This window comes from Saimiri boliviensis, chromosome 5 (assembly GCF_048565385.1).
Source record: "Saimiri boliviensis isolate mSaiBol1 chromosome 5, mSaiBol1.pri, whole genome shotgun sequence".
NCBI lineage: Eukaryota > Metazoa > Chordata > Mammalia > Primates > Cebidae > Saimiri > Saimiri boliviensis.
In genome coordinates, this window is record NC_133453.1 from 16,275,793 (window position 1) to 16,296,183 (window position 20,391).

Consider the following 20,391-nt stretch of genomic DNA (forward strand, 5'->3'; position numbering starts at 1 on the left):
CTCCTAGCAACTTAGACGTAACCAAAGTATAGGTCATTTTATTCCAGTTAGTCATCAAACTTCAATGCACAAGGTGGCATGGCGAGGACTTTATTTCACTGCACAGTGTAGGTCCGTTCCTGAGCAGATGTATCTTGGGAAAATCCCTGACCCATTAGGATAATAGGACATGCAAATGGGAGGCTGACGTACTAGAGATAACCTTTCACCACCTCCCTGGTAGCCAGTCTGATCTCTGGTGGAGCTATCCACAGTCCAGATGACATTTGTATCTGTTGCTAGTCCTGGAGGAGGTGGAAGAAGTGTGTTTTTGGCCCTTACACTTCTGATTCTCTGAGAGACCTTCAAGGCCAAGACTGTGCTTACAGTCTCCATATCTCCAGGGCAGCAAGATGTTTGGCACATAATAGGTGCTCACTAAATGCCTGCCAAATGGAAAGAGAATATCATAGTTTGAGATGACAGGAGTATAGATTAAGCATGCAAAAGGAAATCTGAGAGCCTGGTTTGCAGTAAAGAAATTCTAAGGCATGTTCCAGAGGACAGATGTTGGCAACCAAGCACCAGCATATAATATCTGCACAAAAGCGGCACATTGAATTGAAGTAAACTGAGCAGAATTTTATTCAAGATTCCTACAAAGGCTATTCAAAAATTAAAAAGAAACAAAACAAAGTGTTGATGGGCATGTGTTTATATTCTTGAATAAATAAGATTCTACTAAGCAGGTGTGATTGCCAATCCAACACCAGCCCCTGTCCTGGCAGGCACCTGGGTAGCACACACAGGCCTCAGCAGGGATGTTATTGTCATTCTCACTGATGCTGTTAGCAGTCACAGGGTAGACACCACTCTGAGCGGGGTGCAGAAAATGATTGACTGAAGTCCAGGAAGTGTGAGCCACAGGGTTTTGACAGCAGTCTGCTTCCAGTCACATGATAGAGAGCGGTTTATATTTTTTTAGAAAGTCCTTAATAAGTCACCAGGGTTGTGTGATTTTATCTCTGAATTTGAATGCTATTTTAGCCCTTAAAAAGTCTCTTTCTTGATTATAAATTGTTCTATTATAAGGACACATGCACACGTATGTTCATTGCACCACTGTTTACAATAGCAGAGATTTGGAAACAACCCAAATACCATCGATGATAGCCTGGACAGGGAATATGTGGCACATATACACCATGGAATACTATGCAGCCATAAAAAATGATGAGTTCGTGTCCTTTTTAGGGACATGGATGAACCTGGAAACCATCATTCTCAGCAAACTAATACAAGAACAGAAAATCAAACACCGTATGTTCTCACTCATAGGCAGGTGTTGAACAATAAGAACACAGGGACACAGGGAGGGGAGCATCACACACTGAGGTCTGTGGTGGGGGGATTAAGGGAGGGATAGTTGGGGGTAGGGAGTTGGGGAGAGATATCATGGGGAGAAATGCCAAATATAGGTGGTGGGGATGGAGGCAGCAAACCACACTGCCAGGTATGTACCTATACAACAATCCTGCATGTTCTTTACATGTACCCCAGAACCTAAAACGCAACAAAATAAATAATAATAATAATAATAATACAAAATTTAAAAAAAAAATTAAAACTCTCCTTCTTTCGTTGAGGTTAGGATGTTAGAGAGTTTTCATGACACAGTTTTAGAGCATCGTAATGACTCTGCTCTGTTTTTTAAAGTTCTAGCATTCATGTAATGGTCTCCTTTTACAACTGTATTTTCCTTCCTTCCTTCCTCCCTCCCTTTCCCCTTCCCTCCCCGCTTCCTTCCCCTTTTCCCTCCTTCCCTCCCTTCCTTCCTTCCTCCCTTTCTCCCGTTCTCTCTTTCAGTCTTTCTTTCCTTCTTTCTTTTTCTTTCACAAAGCCTCACTCTGTCACCCAGGCTGGAGTGCAGTGGTGCAATCTCAGCTCATTGCAACCTCCAGTACCCAGGCTCCAGTGATTCTCGTGCCTCAGCCTCCCGAGTAGCTAAGACTGCAGGCATGTGCCACTACACCTGGTTATTTTTTTGTATTTTTAGTATAGACAGGGTTTCGCCATGTTGACAAGGCTGGTCTCAAACGCCAGACCTCAAGTGATCCACCCACCTCGGCCTCACAAAGTGCTGGGATTACAGGTGTGAGCCGCCACTCCCGGCCTTACACCTGTATTTTCTAAGCTTTTGTGAGTTTCATTACATTAATAACTCAAAATATAGAAAATAATGAAGAAAAAACTAGAAATCACCCACACTCCTACCACCCACTGGTAACAACTTTTGTTATATTTATTTGAAGCATTTGTCTCTTCACAAAAACATGCTTTGACACACTTTTGAGCTAATATTGAATATTTACACTTTTAATTTGTCTTAAGTGATTTAAGCTATATTCTGTCCTAAAAAAATTATTTCTGCTGGCATTTTTGTATACTGATCCCACATGAAACATATATTGTGAATTAAAAAATAAAAATTGTGCTACATTTCTTGAGATTGTACAGTCATACCCATTTAGACCTGAAAGAAAACCTAGTCTAAAATGGATAAAGAGGCCAGACATAGTGGCTCACGCCTGTAATCCTAGCACTTTGGGAGGCTGAGGCAGGTAGATTACTTGAGGCCAGGAGTTCGAGACCAGCCTGGCCAACATGACAAAACCCTGTCTCTTCTAAAAATACAAAAATTAGCCAGACATGGTGGCACATACCTGTAACCCCAGCTACTCAGGAGGGCGAGGCAGGAAAATCACTTGAAACTGGGAGGCAGGCGGGGCATAGTGTCTCATGCCTGTATTCCAAGCACTTTGGAGGCCAAGACGGGCGGATCACCTGAGGTCGGGAGTTCAAGACCAGCCTGACCAACATTGTGAAACCCCGTTTAAAAAAAAGAAAGAAAAAAAAAAACCTGGGAGGCAGAGTTTCCGAGCCTGCGCCACTGCACTCCAGTCTGGGCATCAGAGCAAGACTCCATCTCAAAACAAATAAATAAATAAAATAAAATAGAAGGAAACTGAGTCACAGGAGGTTTAAATGGATGTGGTCAGGGTCACATCATGGGAGGTCTCACACCCAGGGCGTTTTCACCTTTGGCCCAGTGCACTGTCTGCAAGACACATAATTTCGTATTAGAATTCCAGAATGTATTTCCATGGGACTGTCCAGTAAAAGTGAACGAGCCTTAAACCCAATAGAGCACTACCTTTAAAGATGTTTAAATAGTACACATTCGCTTAACCTGGACACGCACGCCTGGTTTATTTCTTGAATATGTGACATCAGTGTTACCTATTGTTTGTTGACATTCTGTCCAGGGGTTCCCAAAAATGTGACCCATGTTTGGCAGCCAGTTGAAAATGTGTTCCTCTAGTTCACGAGCATGGGGAAAGGCCTACGTGTGCCCTTGGGCCTGAGCCGTTTTTGTAAGCTGACATTATGCCAAAAGTCACCACCTCTAGTGATCGGAATTACTGCACGTGCTGTCTCAGTGCCCTAAGTGATCAGAACTTGACAGAGTCTGGGCTGCTGTGATTTGCAGAGATACAAAGGCTCTTCATAGATTTCTGTTGCTGCAATCACAGACTATATAAACTTAGCATTTAAACAGCATCTGTGTATTATCCTGGCATAGTGTAGGTGAGAAGTCTAGTGAGGGTCTCACCAGGTTAAAATCAAGGTATCACAGCAAGGCTGTGACCCATTGTGGTGGCTCTAGAGGAAAATCTGTCTCATGTTTACTTGGACTGTTAGCAGAATTCAGTTCCTTGAGACTGTAGAGGTCCCCAGTTTTTGCTGGATACAAACTGAGGTCTATTGCCAGCTTCTAGAGGCGCCCACATTCCTTACCTCTGGCCTCCTTCCTTCATCTTCAGAGCCAGCAGTGATGGCTCATGTTCTTCACATGTTGCATCTCTCTGACTGGTGATCGGATTGGGCCACCTAGATAATCCAGGGCAATCTTCCCATCTCCCGGTCTTCCGTCGTAATCATATTTGCAAAGTCCCCTTTTCCGTGAAAGTGAGTATATTTGTAAGTTCTGTGGCTTAGGGTGTGCACATCTTTGTGGGGCCTATCATAAAAATGCTCCACAAAGTGCATTAAAAGGATCAACTCTTCTCCAAGCGCTGCCTTCTCATCCTAAAACAAAGTGGAAGGAACTGTCTTTTATAGAATACCTGAGTTAAGTTCTTAAACCTAACCCTCTGCTTAAGTGTCTTTAAGTTAATAAAACTTAACTTTTATCCTTGTAAAATGAGTAGACACAAAATTCTTATGAGGATTATATTAGTCTGTTCTCGCACTGCTGTAAAGAAATACCTGAGACTGGATACTTTATAAAGAAAAATGGTTTAATTGGCTCCCAGTTCCACAGGCTATACAGGAAGCATGGTTGCCCCTGCTTCTGGGGAGGCCTCAGGGAGCTTTTAATCATGGAGGAAGGCAAAAGGGGAGTGAGTCGTCTTACATGGCAGGGGCAGGAGGAGGAGAGAAATGGAGGTACTACACACTTTTTGTTTGTTGTCGTTGTTGTTTTTAGATGGAGTCAGGCTGCAGTGCAATGGCACGATATCAGCTCACTGCAACCTCCACCTCCCGTGTTCAAATGATTCGCCTGTCTCAGCCTCCTGAGTAACTGCGATTACAGATGCCGACCACCACGCCCAGCTAATTTTTGTATTTTTAGTAGAGACAGGGTTTCACCAGGTTGGCCAGGCTGGTCTCCAGCCCCGGACCTCAGGTGATCCACCCACCTCGACCTCTCAAAGTGCTGGCATTACAGGCATGAACTACCGCACCCAGCCCGACACCACATGCTTTTAAACAACCATATCCTGTGAGAACTCACTATCATGACCACAGTACCAAGGCGGATGGGGTGACACCATGACAAACCTACCCCATGATGCAGTCACCTCCCACGAGGCCCCACCTCCAACACTGGGGATTACCATTTGACATGGGAATTGGGTAGGGACAGAGATCCGAACCATATCAAGGATGGAGGGATAGACAACCCGCCTCAGAGTTTTTAAGCTACTTTCGTGTTCATCGTCGCGGTGATCATCCGATCAAGGAGAGTGCGGCTCAGTTGCCTCTGTGCTCCTGTGTCTGGCCCTGAGCATCTCAGAATGAGCTCACTGCGATCCAGTAGACCCTAGACTGTCACAAAAGGGGACTCGTGGGGCCTGGTCTGAGTGTGCAGGTGAGGTCTGTGCAGGGCTTTGTCTCTGACTGGGCCTCATCATCTTGTTTGGGTGAGAATACATTTGATCCCTGACAGATCTCAGACCTACAAGGCTCTGTACTTTTTTCTCCATATATTCCCTTGTACTGCGAACTGAGGAGCCTGTGAGAACAACCACAGGCTCTTTGTACCGGGCCTGACAAGCTGACTGTAAGTTGTGTACAGGGATTCAATCATCATTACTCTGAAAGATAGGCTGGACCATTTAACACAGGCTTTTGATTCCAAGTGACATCTTTGATTCATCAATAAACAGAGGCTCACTATATTTCTGGTCACAGAAGAGAGGATCAAGTATTATTCAATATGTTTTCAGTCCATGAAACAATTTGAGGGAAAATAAGCTTTTAATGTTAGTGTGTATCAGGGATCTAATCTTAGACCCCCTTTTTCTCTGCCTTCCCCACAAAACCCCCTGGATGATTTTCTCTTCTCGCAAATCTCTGAGCTCTGCCCATTGATATCTCTATCCTGAAGTTCCTCAGTTACTTCAGACGCAATAGGATCCTGATCTAACACAGTTTCTTGCTTCATAAATCTTTTCTTATTTCCTGAGCTGTATACTTCAGTGGATCCAGGGAATCTCCACAACTAAAACCGTAATTATTTGCACCCTGGCCACCCCACATCAGTTCATGCTGCAAGTACTGGCAAGGCTGCCTCCTAAATACTTCAAACGTCTCCCTGACCTTAGTGATCTATGTAAGTCACTCAATATTTCTTCCCCAGACTGTGTTCTGCAACGTCTCTGTGGTTTCCTTCCAGCCTTCTCACTAGTTGCCTTCCTGTCTCTGATCTCCCCAGGCAACTATCCACCCTACACACTTCTGCCTGCATCTTGTGAACACACAGATCTGATCATGATATAGCCCTGCCAGAACGCTGCTAACGTTCTTGATTATTGCCCACAAAGGGACAATAATCTTACTTGGTTTCAACTTACCTTTCTAGCGTCTAGCTTCACTCTCTGGTATTCTCTTTCCTCCGACCTTTTACATACTGCAGCCACTCAAGCTTCTGAGCATGACCCAAGGATGCCACACACTCTCATGCCACCAGCTGCCCAGAGGACACTTCCCTTTTCCTCTTGTTCAGTTCCTACTTGCCTTTCAAGACCCAACGAGTTTGCCCCTCTTCTGTTATCCTCTTCGGAGTCCAGAGGTAGACTTAGTCTCTACGTCTTCTGTATTTCCATAGCCCTTCTTGAATACATTAATTCATTTTCATTATAATTATTTATTTATTGTCTCATTGCATCCAGAGAGCTTTATAATACCTTTATAAATGATTCTTGGTTAGGTGGATGGACAGATGTATGGTTTTTAAAAAATGTTCCAACCATACCTTGTCAAATTTGAAAGGGTAATGTACTGCAACTATTGTAATAAGAGAGGAGTGAAATGGCTTTATCTTTCTTTTTGTAACTGAAGGGCTTTGAATATTACCTAGCCGTGGAAACCAGAGCCCAGGTATTTAGGTCCAGAACTTCTGAGAAAATGTAGCAGGTTCAGAGATGTTTTAAAAGGAACCATTTTAATTATTGCCTTTCATGAAATGTGATTGTGAGGAAAATTGCATTCTAGGCCCGTGATTTCTTTATGTTTTAAAGTGCACAACCTATCATTTCTCACTGCAATTTTTAGCTCTTGAACACTTCTACCATTTCTAAATATTTTTTCTAGTCGTGGTGAGTCATACTAAATTGTACATTTTATTTTTTATGAATTATCCAGTGTGCTGAGGGAAATATAGAGACATATTAATGTGTCTCATTGCTAGCATGGAATACCTTGGACCTAGGAGTTCCCAACTCCAGTGTTCTCTTACTGCCTGGTTCAAGGCCAGGGACCACTTTCAAGTACTTCTTATGCAACATCTGCCTTTAAGCCACAGCCCTTTCATTTGGTCTTTCTCCTGCCCACAGGACTCCATCACAATTCTTACTCAGAATGCTTCTCCCTCGGTATCTCCTCAAGAATCCTTCCCTGATGTTTGCCAAAACCCAGAGAGCTTGCATTGCCCTGGGCACCTGCTTAATGTGGCAAATACTTGTTTTCTACTTTTTATATAAATGAGTTCCTGGAACATGTATTTACTCCTTAAAGAATACAAAGAAAATTATTTTTTATGAAATGCACATGACCAATACTTTCTCAGACCTCTGTCAGCTTCTCCCCTTCCCAAGCTCATTTCTTCCCTGTGGTAACCACAAATTAAAATGTTGTTTTGATTTTTTTTCTTTTATTTGAGACAGAGTCTCATCTGTCGCTCATGCTGGTGGGCAGTAGTATGATCTTGGCTCAATGCAATCTCCACATCCTGATTTAAAGCTCTTCTTGCACCTCAGCCTCCTGAGTAACTGGGATTACAGGCATGTGCCACCATGCCCGGCTAAATTTTGTGTGTGTGTGTGTGTGTATTTTTAGTAGAGATGGGGTTTTTGTCATGTTGGCCAGGCTGGTCTCAAACTCCTGGCATCCACCCACCTCCGTCTCCCAAAGTGCTGGGATTACAGGCATGAGGCACCATGCCCAGCCATGAATCAACATGTGCTCAATGTTTGCCTGTTTTTCTTTTCTTATTTTGAAAAGCATTCAGATTTATAAAACAATTGCAAAATACAGTACAAAGAATATCATATACCCTTCCTCGGATCCCCAAATGTTAACATTATGCCACACTTTAAATATTAATCACTCTCTCTCTCTCTCTACACATACACAAATATACAGAATACTGGTTTTCTGAAACATCTGTGAATAAATTTTATACATGATGCCCTCTACCTCAAAATGTGTTTTCTAAAATAAATTCTCTTACACACTACAATATAATGACCAAGATCAAGAAATTAATATTGATAAAATAAGATTATGTAATCCATAAATTTTATTAAGATTTTGACAATTAACCCACTATTTTTTTTTCTGGTCCTGAATCCAAGGATTCTGTTTCATTTAGATGTGATACCTCTTTAAAGTCTTCTTTAATCAAGAACAGATTCTTTGTCTTTCTTGACTTTGAAATGTTGAAAAATACAGGTCAGTTGCTTTGTAGCATGGACCTTGATTTACATCTTCATAGTTAGATTTAAGCTGTGCTAATTTTGGTGGGAATGTCAGAGAGGAAATAGAGTGTCCTTAGTGCATTGTGTCAGGAGAGACAAGTCAGTTTGTTCCGTTATTGGTCACTTAGTTAAGAGAGTGTCTGCAGATTGCTCCTCTATAAAGTTACTAGGTTTCCTTCTGTAACTAGTCATTAACCTGTGGGTGATCTTCTGAGACTCTCCTGCTACTTTTTATACCTTTGCTATTAATGTTGGCATCTAATGATGATACTTTGTTGAAACAGTTATTACTGTGGATAGACATTTAGGCTGTTTCCATTTCATTTAGTTTTTGAGGTTTGCTCTTATCAATGATGCTTCTGTGAACAGCCTTTTCCCCATATCCTGATGTGCAGGTGATTGGACTTTTCTAGGGCAAGCCCTGCTTCAACTTTAGAAATACTGCCAGCTTGTTTTTCAAGGACTATACCACTTTCCACTCTCATAAGCAGAGTGAAAGATTTTCCTTTCTACCATATCCTTGACAGTAAACTTGTCAGACTTTTTGGTTTTTACCAGTTTGGTGGGTATGAGATGGTATTATATCACTTTTCAAATTTGCATTTCCCTATAAGCAAACAAAGTAGAGCATCTTTTTATATGGTTTTTTGTTTGTTTGTTTGTTGTTTGTTTGTTTTGAGATGGAGTCTCACTCTGTAGCCCAGACTAGAGTGCAGTGGCGTAATCTTGGCTCACTACAACCTCCACTTCCTGGATTTAAACAATTCTCTGCCTCAGCCTTCCAAGTAGCTAGGATTACAGGTGTTTACCACTGTGCTTGGCTAATTTTTGTATTTTTAGTTAAGATAGGGTTTCGCCATCTTGGCCAGGCTGGTCTTGAACTCCTGATCTCATGATCCACCTACCTCTGCCTCCCAAAGTGCTGAAATTACAGGTGTGAGTCACTGCATCTGGCCTTTTTATGGTTTTGGCCACTATTTTTTCCCTAACCAACAATTTTGTATATACTTGGGAGATTTGTATACATATTGTGAGTGTGTCAAAAAATGAATGGCGAGAGAGTTATTAGAAGTTGTTTTGGACTAGGTACGATGGCTCATGCCGATAATCCCTGCACTTTGGAAGGCTGAGGCAGGCGGATCACTTAAGGTCAGGAGTTCAAGGCCAGCCTGGCCAACATGGAGAAACCCCATCTCTACTAAATATATAAAATTAGCCAGGTGTGGTGGCGCATGACTGTAATATTAGCTACTCTGGAGCCTGGGCAGGAGAATCACTTGAACCTGGGAGGTGGAGGTTACAGTAAGCCAAAATCACTCCATTGCACTCCAGCCTGGGCAACAAGAGTGAAACTCCAACCGCCCCCCCCCCACAAAAAAATGGTTTTGTAGGAGGAAATTTGTTAAATTTATTTACGTTGCATTTTAAAGTTTCATTTCATCAGCATTTCTTCCAAATTATTTTGGTAATTAGAAACAGTATCTTTCCATCATCAAATTTATGGACTTCATTACTTACTACATAAATGTCCCATATACAGTTCTCATAACAAAATTCACAATAATAAACACAAACGTGTCTGCATTTAAGAAAATTCCAAGTATACTAACTTTTACTCAAATCTATGGGCAAAAGAGCTATTTAGGACACACAGTTTCCTGGCTCCAGGCATTTCTTATGCATATGTTGTTTTGTTTAAATCCAACTGAGTTATACAGTGCATTCTATTTGACTTGTATTGAACACCCGGCCTGAAAGACAGATAGTGATTTCACAGCCTCAGAATTTTTCCAGGGACAAATTCTGGTGGTAGTATATAATGTTTAGGTTAGATTTTTGCTCTTTTTGACCTTAAGTTTAGCTTAACACTCAAATTCTGCATGTATGTGAAAACGTGTGGTTAGGAGAGTGATAGGGGAGGAAGACTGGTTTTTACTGTCGCAGAGTTGTTACTGATAAGGTTTGTGACTTGGAGCTGGTTGTGGGGCCCAGTTGTATTGATTGTGGCTGGCGAAACTAAACCTTCAAGGAATAGGTGAAAGGGCAACTGCAGAAGTGGAGCAGGCAGCTCAGTTTGATTCAATAAGAGAAACTGGCACAGAGTGGTTAAGTAACTTGCTCAAGATTACACAATTTTAAATGGTAGATGTAAGACAAGATTACACAATTTTAAATGGTAGATCTAGGATTCCAACTCCAGAGCCCGCCCTCTTATCTGCTATGTTGTAAGCTACTGTGTGTTTGTGTGTGTAGGTATGCATGACTATTAGAATATTGTACATTTTAGGGCATAAAGGGGAAAATGCATAATTAAGAAAATTGAATATAATGTTATTGAATATAGAATCCAACTTGATTCATGTTCTTTTCCCACTTACTAAATAGAAAAGTAATTTATCCAGAAGTCCATTACAAATTACTTATTGAAGTGAAAATATTTATAACATTACAGAACAACTTAACTTCTTTCATGTATGGGTCCCATGTTATTTATATGATGAACTTTAAATTGCCAAGTACCTCCCCAAAAAAACTGTCACAGCTTAATTACACTGATATGATGATTTACTTCGAGGCATTTTCTTAACAATACTGAAGAAGGCCAACACTCAAATTGTTATGTCTTTGGGAAGAGACAGAGGAGAAATGAAATGAGCAAACCAAACAGCAACAACAAAAGCTATGACTCTTCCAGCTTTTATTCCAACTGGGTTAGGATATCAAAGTGCACATTCAAAAGGGGCTGAAAGCCACTAATACATGTGATCCTTACGGGGACCTGCTGCAAGTACTCAAAGTACAAGGTTCCCCACAAAGTAAAACAAAACTCTGGCCCTGGAGGGGATAGGGTTTTCATGGACAAATGCTTGAATTTCCCTTTTTCCCACATCTCTCCCACTTCCTTAATGACATATTTGTAGCAAATACAAATTAGGTTAAAATAAACACAAAGGGCGGTTTTGAAGGGGAAATAATCATAAATGGGCATCCTGGGTGGGTAGAACCACAGATTGAGATGCGGAGGCAGAGGTACCTGCAGAGGGATATTCATGTCTTGATTGATAAAAACTTGTCTGTGTTTCTAACAAAAGCTATTACTACCTACTAGTATAATATGTTTGTATGATTAACATGAAGGTGTTGGCCGCAAATTATTTTTCTTTAGGAATCTTAGAATGAATTCAATGAACAGAAAAAGCAGGACTAACCTGATCTTCATTCTCAGTGGCAGCATCTGGGATGAAAATGTAGAAACCAAAGTTAAGGAAATGTAAAATATTTAATAAATAAAACAAATACTTCATTTAAAAAAAAAGGAAAAGAAAATGACAGAGTTATGAACTGATTATTTTCCCACTATTTAACCAAACGTCTATTACCTGCCAGATTCTCTGATGGACACACAATATACTGGATTCTGTTTGTTTCTTTGTTTGCTTTGTAATTGAACTGATAATTGAAACGTCCTTGGGACAAAGGTTCAACTAATTATATGATGCACATGGAAACGTGGTTTTGAATAAGGGATATACTGGTAAGTGACATGCTGTTGAACAGGACAGCAGGACAGTGATGGTCCCTCTCACACTGGTTGTCCTGCATGAGGCAAAGCTCTCCAATTCCTCCTGCCTTTAGCAAACTCCCTTCATTGTTGCCAACCAGTGCCCAAAGTGTAGCTCCTGAAACCAAAGGCTGATTTGTCACATCTTTGAAGATGTTCTCAAAATCAATGTATATAAACAATATCCTATATGCATTCTATCACATTTATGAATTTCCTTTCACACAAATGCAAGAAGTGTCTGTCTGTGTGTGTGTGTGTGTGTGAGAGAGAGAGAGAGAGAGAGAGAGAGAGAGAGAGAGAGAGAGAGACCTAAGATCCTTGGGAATCTAAACCAGTTGCATTTTTCTTACTAAGAGGACATGCTCTATATATGTCAAAATTAGATTTCTGAAGGTGAAGATTGTTCTAACTGGTAGCAAGTGTTGTTTCATTCTTCTTGTGCTGAGTTGCTTGCAGCACATTTTTAGAAAATGGCATCATCTCATGATTGTCATTAAGTTGACAAACTGTCCCTTAGAATCTTATAATAGCTACCTCCATTCAGAGGGAAGATATTTTTTAGAATACATCATAGCAATCAGTGTCACTTTTGTTCTCACAAATAATAAAGTATGATTTTTTAGAGAACAATCATGGTATACAAAGTATAGGGAAAAGTTGTGTTTTAACTAGGTTGAAGTTGCTAGGTTAAGTTTGGCAGAAAACAAACTCTTTGCTTCATGGTTAGCTCATTATTTCTCTACTGCTTTGCCAATGTGTTCACCACATTTTATGCTAGCCTTTGCTGTGAGTCATCTGTTCTGCTCTATAGACTATATTGACAGCAGATGAACATTAATGGGTGTATTATTCTCCACAAAATGTCAAGGACATACAGTTATAATAGGTATGATGCCCTTTTTGAAAATGTTACATATATATGTGTGTGTGTGTATACATATATATATATACACACATTTTAATATCAATTTCAAGACTATTCACTTATGAATCATTACTAATGTAAGTGTTCTAAATGGGAAAGGAAACGAACGTTAAACTCTTGGCCATTTCAAGTTATGAAAAGCCATAGAGGAAAGCATTCTGTCTACAAAGACACATAGGTATATGTTGGGACTGTATCTTGACTCCAAGCTAGATTCATAAGGAATTAACACTCAGGAGCAACATACAGATCACAAATATGCTTGCAGTTTACACCCATGTATTAAGGGGCTCAGCTTATTGGTTCAGCTTTGTCAATTGGTCACATAGCTTGACAAAAAGCATGGGAACTTGCCTAACTTCTACTCAATTTTTGGCATCTGATCTTTAACTTAATAATCATAAAATCAGTAGACCATGCTTTGTATAATGAGAACCGAACATTAAAAACTTCCAGTCTTCTTGTTCACCCTCACATTCCAGTCTGATACCAAAGCCAGAGTGAAGGGCAGTATTTGCAAGGGAGCTCCCAGCGAAGAGGGAATAAACTCTCTGCTTTGGAATGGAAGATTTGCTATCAGAGAAATGAGTAGCAGACCACCGTATTCTAGAGAAAATAGTGGGCACTGAGCAGTGGGAACCAGATGGAAGCCAGGAAGGAGTGGATGCCAGGAGCACCAGAATGGATAGAAAGAAGAAAACCAGGCAGGAGGAGCATAGGACACCGAAGTGGGATTGGCATAAGGATTTGTATCGTAGCCAGAAAAAAAAAAAAAAAAAAAAAAAAAAAAAAAAAAAAACCCTCTCTTGAGCTTTGAAGTTGCCAATCCCCAAATTCACAGTTGCCTACTTTTTAGTTAACCACAAGAGTCTGTTTCAGATTTTGGAAACCCAGAGTATGTATTTAGTTGGGGAGTGTGGTATTTCTCCTTATCTGTTCAGGAAACGAACACATCATGTGGTCAGGGTGACAGCCTTTACTCATTCAGGATCCCACACAGCGTAGCAGGGGTCCTGAAGATGTAGGGGGGCTGCACACAGAGAACCTAGGACCAAATGTTAGATGATTGGTCTCCATTGTGTCCCAACCCATGAGGCTGTTTTCTGCCTTACACAATTGCTGAAGTGTTTGTAACAATTCAAAAAGAAAGGTTTGGAAAACGTGCAGCCATTCAAAAATGTTGTTGTTAGTTGGTAACAGGACTATATAGTTCTAGGCCTTTCCAATATGTCATGTAAATATATATATACACACACACACACATATGCACATATACACACATATAACTACACACATATTATGTATATACACGTACACATATACAGATATGTATATGTGTATATATAGCTACGTGACATCTTATAAAGTTCTATATATGTACATATACAGATATTATGTGTGTGTGTACATATATATGTATATATAAGCTTACATGACATCTTGGAAAGGCCTAGGAACCTCTGCACCTTATATATTAGATAGATAGATAGATAGATAGATAGATAGATAGATAGATAGACAGATGACATCTTGGAAAGGCCTAGAATCTCTCCACTTTATATATTATGCATAATATTACATATTTATTTTATATATATTCACATGATATCTTGGAAAAGTCTAGGAACCTCTCCACCCAATGTATTATATACATGTATGTATGTATGTATATGTGTGTGTATATATATATATTTACATGACCTCTTGGAAAGATCTAGAACCTTTTCACCTTCATCTGCAACTTGTTGCCTTCTGTGAAATCAACAGAATGTTCTGTCCTAGGAAGAGGGCAATAGTTAGGATGGGATGCTCGTTATGCATATCAATCATCCCCCATTTCAATCCTACAAGGAAGGGCAGCTCATTCCATAGACACCCCTGGGTCAGCATTTCTCCCTTCAAACTGTTAAGAAACAGGAAGGAACTGTTTAGTTCCACGGTTGATACAATACACAGAGTAGAATACAGGAGACTACAGACTTTGTTGAGAATAAGCCTTATTTTTTTTTAAAGTTTCTTGATGTACTGTACTTTAAAAATGTATGAATACTGTATTTGCAAAGTGAGTTGTCATGTTGGTATAATATTCCTTAATTGCTCTTTTTAGTTATTGAAAATTCAGTTGAGCAGGAGTTGTGGGACATCTGGGGGGCCACTCTGCTGTGGCTGTGAATTCATGTTTTTCCAGGAGAGTTACTGATTTGGAGAGGCAGGGAATGGGGGCTGGCAACCAGACAGTGGCCTCTGTTTCCCTGTTGGCAGAGATAATGAAGAACAGATGCAATTATAAATAGAATTATAGCCCAGACCAGGATTACTTGGATAACTCAGTCAACACAAGGTTTTATTTGATTGAATTTTCTAGATGATTTCATCAATGATTAACCTAACTACGTTAGTGGAGATCTAAAAGGACGGCCAGCTTAAGCATATTCAGCAAGGCCAGCATTTCCTTTTGCCTTTTTTTTTTTTTAAACAGTAGGCATATCTTCAGTTATTGGCTTCTTTGGCTGGACAGTGCTATCCACATTTTTCTTTTTTCCAAAGCAGAAAAAATTACTAAAAGAGTCAGTTTAAAGATCTAAAAGAAAATGGGCAAGCTGAAGGAGTATTTATGCTGAAAAATTATCTTAAATGCTTTACCCGAATGCCATACCAGGTCAAACTGCTGAATCCATCAATCAATCAGTTAGTCTCTCTTGGTCTCTGTCAGGCTCTGTTTCCCTTCCTCTCTGTCTCTCTTTGCCCTTCTCTAGTATGTCAGTTTTATTTCGATTTCTTTCCTTATAATGTGTAATTCTTTACATGAACAGTGTTCCTGCCTCTATGCTGTCTTCAACAATAAAAGCTGGTGGTTTAATTCCATCCCTAATTGATCTTTGGACTTACAGGTAATACATAATTTTGACCCGAAGCTGCATGAGATGACCAGCTTCACTCTTGCTATTTCCTAAAAATAAAAGTATTGAGTAATACATAAGATTAAGACATCTTCTCAAAAATTTTTTTCTTGGTTTAATTTGTCAATTTCATCTGAATTTGAGTTTACAACATTTAAAAATATAAGTAAGAGGCAGCCGAGTGCCATGGCTCATGCCTGTAATTCCAGCACTTTGGGAGGCCAAGGCAGGTGGATCACCTGAGGTTAGAAGTTCGAGACCAGCCTGGCCAAAATGGCAAAACCCCATCTCTACTAAAAATACAAAAATTAGCCAAGATGGTGGTACACACCTTTAGTCCCAGCTACTTGGGAGGCTGAGGCAAGAGAATAATTTGAACCCAGGATGTGGAGGTCGCAGTGAACTGAGATCACTGTCTCAAAAAAAAACTCTGTGTGTGTGTGTGTGTGTGTGTGTGTGTTTGTGTGTGTGTGTGTCTGTGTGTGTATACGTGTCTCAAAAAAAAAACTCTGTGTGTGTGTGTATATATGCATACACGTGTGTGTATGTATATATATGTATACGTGCATACATATAGGTATGTATGAGGAACTGCTATTTGAGAAAGAATGTTTACATAGATGATATCACCTCCAGATTTTTAATTGTGATGTTCTGAGCAAAAAGGATAATTACCTAAAATATATTATTAAAAATGACACTTGTTTTAAACATAAAATCTACATTTTCTATATGATATAAAAGTCCAGATATAAACAGAAACATTTGACGTCTAAACCAACTGTTTTATTTGTCATTTCTCTTTGCATATGTGATATGGATAAGGCCATAGTAAGACATTTAAAAAGCAAATTCAATGCTAGTGACAAACCTGCTAACCAGACCTGTTAAAGCTACCTGATTCTAGATGAAGCGACCATAACAGACCAGCACATTAACAGAAATTTGTAAGTAATTTGTGAAGAATTTTAGCACAAGCTATGCCATTTAGGCCTAGGAAAAGCTCTGTGATGGGGGAAACCAAAGCTTATAGAGGTTCAGTGAAATTCCTAGCTAAAATGGTCTTATTTTAGCTGATTATTTTTGGAAGGTAGTAAAATTTTATTTTATTTAGTTGACATTCTGAGATTCCACCTCCAATTTTCATACCCTTACCAAATGTAAAAGTAGGTAAAATATTCAAAAAGAAGTTAGAAAGATATACAGTGCCTATAATCAGGACACACATTTCATGCACCAGAAATGAAACGGCAACACAAAGCCATAAGTATCACTGAAGCAAGAAATAGCACGACTAGAAGCAGACTCGGGTATGGATTGCAATGGATCGCCACAGCTCATAAAAAGGCCTGAAAAAAGCTACTATTCTGTCCCATTCCCAAGAGCCTCGTTCCTAAAACACAATGGCTGAGCTACCTGCTGGTCTGGATCTCAGGTGTTTCCTGCCACCATGTGATAGGACCGGCAGGCTGGTGGAAATGGGGAGGCACAGACTCCAACTCCAGGTTAGTCTACAGTCTAAAACCCCAGAATGTAGGAAGAAAACATATGCTAAGGGAAGTACCCAGTCAAATCAACATTCCAAAGATGAATTTGGTCCTGATTACATGGAAATAATAAAGCAATCTGAAAAGACTTCTTTAAAAGTATGGTCAAATCCTGCCATCTTAGAAAGTAGTGTTCTCATAGAAGTTCAATCACCTAAACTACAAAGTTGCTTTAATCTAAGAGTAATGAAATTTATTTTGACTATCTTCCAGCTTCTATGGGAAGAGTATAAGGAAAAGTGTTTTTTATGTTTCTACTTTCATTTATTGACTATATTAGTAAGTTTAAAAAAAAACAGACTGCTATTACAAACTTTGTAATATCCGCTAAATTCAGAAAAAGTGTTTTTTATGTTAACTGACCAAAAAGTGGTCAATTCCAAACTTCACCCCCATCTTCCTCTTCCCAGGAGCAGATACGACTTTTATTCAGCCTTCGGATAAGAACACGCAGATGATAGAGGTCAGGCAGATAGATGGTCAGTCATCAATTACATTATAACCACATTCAGGATTTGGAACCTCCCATGATGTAGTTTATTTTAGACTTTTCAAAAAGTAAAGAATGAATTAGTGCCCGTAAAAATATTAACAAAAAGAGAGATACTTTTAACAACCAATTAGAAATCATGCAAATGAAAATTAGATCCCCTGAAATTAAGGAATAAACTTCACACTGGACCCAGTTTATGAGAGAACTAATATATTAAAAATGGTACTGTACTGAATTCACACAGAACAAAGTTCAGAGAAATTAGGAGATAAAAAGTCAGAAAAAGAAAATTATATAAATTTGGCCGTATTAAAACTAAGAGGAGAAATAAAACATTGAGGCTCTAAACTTGCAGAAGAGAAAAATAATTTAAAACATGTTACTGTAACTAAACACCGATGGGGAAAAAAAGACACAAATAAAAGGCATGGTTAGTAGATATCTTAAAATAAAATTTTAGAGATTAATTATATCAATAATTAATCACAATAAATGTAAGATGACTAATCTCACCCCATACAAAACGGAGGGTATTCTCATACTAATATCATCATATCCTAGTATAGCACTTTTTATTTTAAATTTTCTATTTTATAAGGAAATTTTATACTACTTAATTAGAATTTTTCAACAACTAAGCTTTCTCTTAACACAGAAACACCCAAAATATTATTTTAAAAATGTTTCATTGTCTCCAAAAGATATATTAAAAACTTCTTAGTCTACCATGGTACCAGTAACCTTAGAAAATAGATGATATCATCAAAAATTCCCAGAGCCAAAATGTGGGTTTAAAAATCCACATTGATCTGGGGACTTTTGATCCAGCTAAAGACATTTTGTTTCTGATGAGTTTTTAAGCTGTATTTCTTTTTTAAAACAACCTTTATATTCAAACTTCTGGGGATTTTTTGAATAAATTTTTGAATTTCTAAATGCTGGCTATTGTCTAAGTGGCAGTTTACTGAGGACACAGGAAGGAGATAGAAGAAAAACATGGAAGGCTCTCAAACGCTTGGAAAGCTCTGTATTTCTTGAGCTACTTACTACTTTTTATCACTTAATATTGCCTCCTTCTGTCTCTGTCACTCATACACACACACACACACACACACACACACACACACACACACACGTGTGCCCCAGAGCCTGTGCTGGGTTTTCTGTCTCAATTCTATGACATCACCAAGAGTCTTGCCGAGCTAGTAGTTGAACTGAAGAGAACCTAAGAAATTGTAAATACCTGTTTCAAAAACTGTCATGAAGCACAGAACAAGTAGGGCATCATCACTCAAGCCTGTTGTTAAGGAAAGTCAAGTGCAGATAGATTAGGTTGCTCCACACTGAACGCAGGAAGCCCTGAAGAGGTTATTATCTAGGGAACTCCAGAATCTAGCTTGGTTGATTAACATGCCTCAGCTCTCCACTTTGCTTTGGTTGTAGCGATCTGACCTACATCATTTCATTCACTTCAGAATCATGAACTTTCTGCTCGTGTTCTCACAAGTTAAAAGAAATGCCAGTTAATAAATGGGATTTAATTTAACTTGTGGAGCCATTTCTGAGACATAATACTTTCAGATACTCTGAACCTCGATGTACTTTTCACAGCTGCACATTTAAATATACAAGCACCAATGAATATACTTAAGAGTGATCAGGGACCTTTATAGTCAAGAGATTTTGACGAAGCTTGTCATCCAGTAGGTAAATGATTACTCTCCTGTAGGGTACTGAAAATTTTATACACTGGCAATAAAAGGGAATATGGTTTGATTTTAACAAATAAATTATTTGTGTAATCTCCCTGATGTTAACTAACTCAAAGTACTAATCAGGACTGACTGATTAATCTGACTCAAGATTAGTCTGCAGACTAAAATTCCAGGAAATATGAGGAAAATGAATACTAAGAAAAGTACCCAGTTAAATTAATGTTCAAAAAAGGAATTTGGTCCTGATTACATGAAAATAACAAAGCACTATGGAAAAGACTTCCTTAAAAGTATGGTAACAACCTGCCATCATAGCAAAGTGGTAATCTAATAGAAGCTCAATTATTTAATACATAAGCTAAAACTAGAGATTCTATACAGAACCAGGGCTTATGAATATTAACCTCTGTGGCATTAAACAACTAATAGGACCTTCCTGGGCTTTCATTTTCTCTTTTGGACAAGTGAGAATAAAAATCATACCTATTTTATAGTTTTTGCAAAGATTAATTTGTTTAAGTAGCAAGTAATGTTTAGGATTATATCTCTTATACAATGTAATTGTTAACCATTATTATTATGAGTTATGTGCATCAAATGAGATAAATTATTTGCGACTTGTAAATGCCTTGCTAAGTCTAAGGAGCTATATGTTAATAATCTCTTTTTGACTGTGTGATAGAAAAGCCAATTTCTATTGGCACTACAATTTTTTAAAAGCTGGTTATAAAACTGAAAAAGCAAGCATTATACAAGTATATTAAAGGATTTGAGAATTGTCTTCATCTTACTTAGAAAATAAAGTAGAGGCAGATGAAATTTAGCACAAAATTATTACTAAATAAAATAATTATTACTAATTATTACTTAGAAGCATATTTTGGATAATTTCTGTATTGTCCTTAATTGATATGCATGCCTGCAAATACTTTTTAAACCTCCT

The 20,391-nt window shown here is 38.9% G+C and overlaps 1 protein-coding gene and 1 long non-coding RNA gene across 3 annotated transcripts in view; both read left to right on the top strand.

Annotated features, from left to right (window-relative positions):
• Nucleotides 1–20,391, top strand: part of DOCK10 (dedicator of cytokinesis 10) — a 278,160-nt gene that overhangs the window by 11,003 nt on the left and 246,766 nt on the right. The window lies entirely within an intron of this gene.
• LOC141584535 (uncharacterized) lies at nucleotides 1,380–20,188 on the top strand. The gene is made up of 2 exons (XR_012517605.1): nucleotides 1,380–14,104; nucleotides 14,141–20,188. It is a non-coding gene; the product is annotated as an uncharacterized LOC141584535 (long non-coding RNA).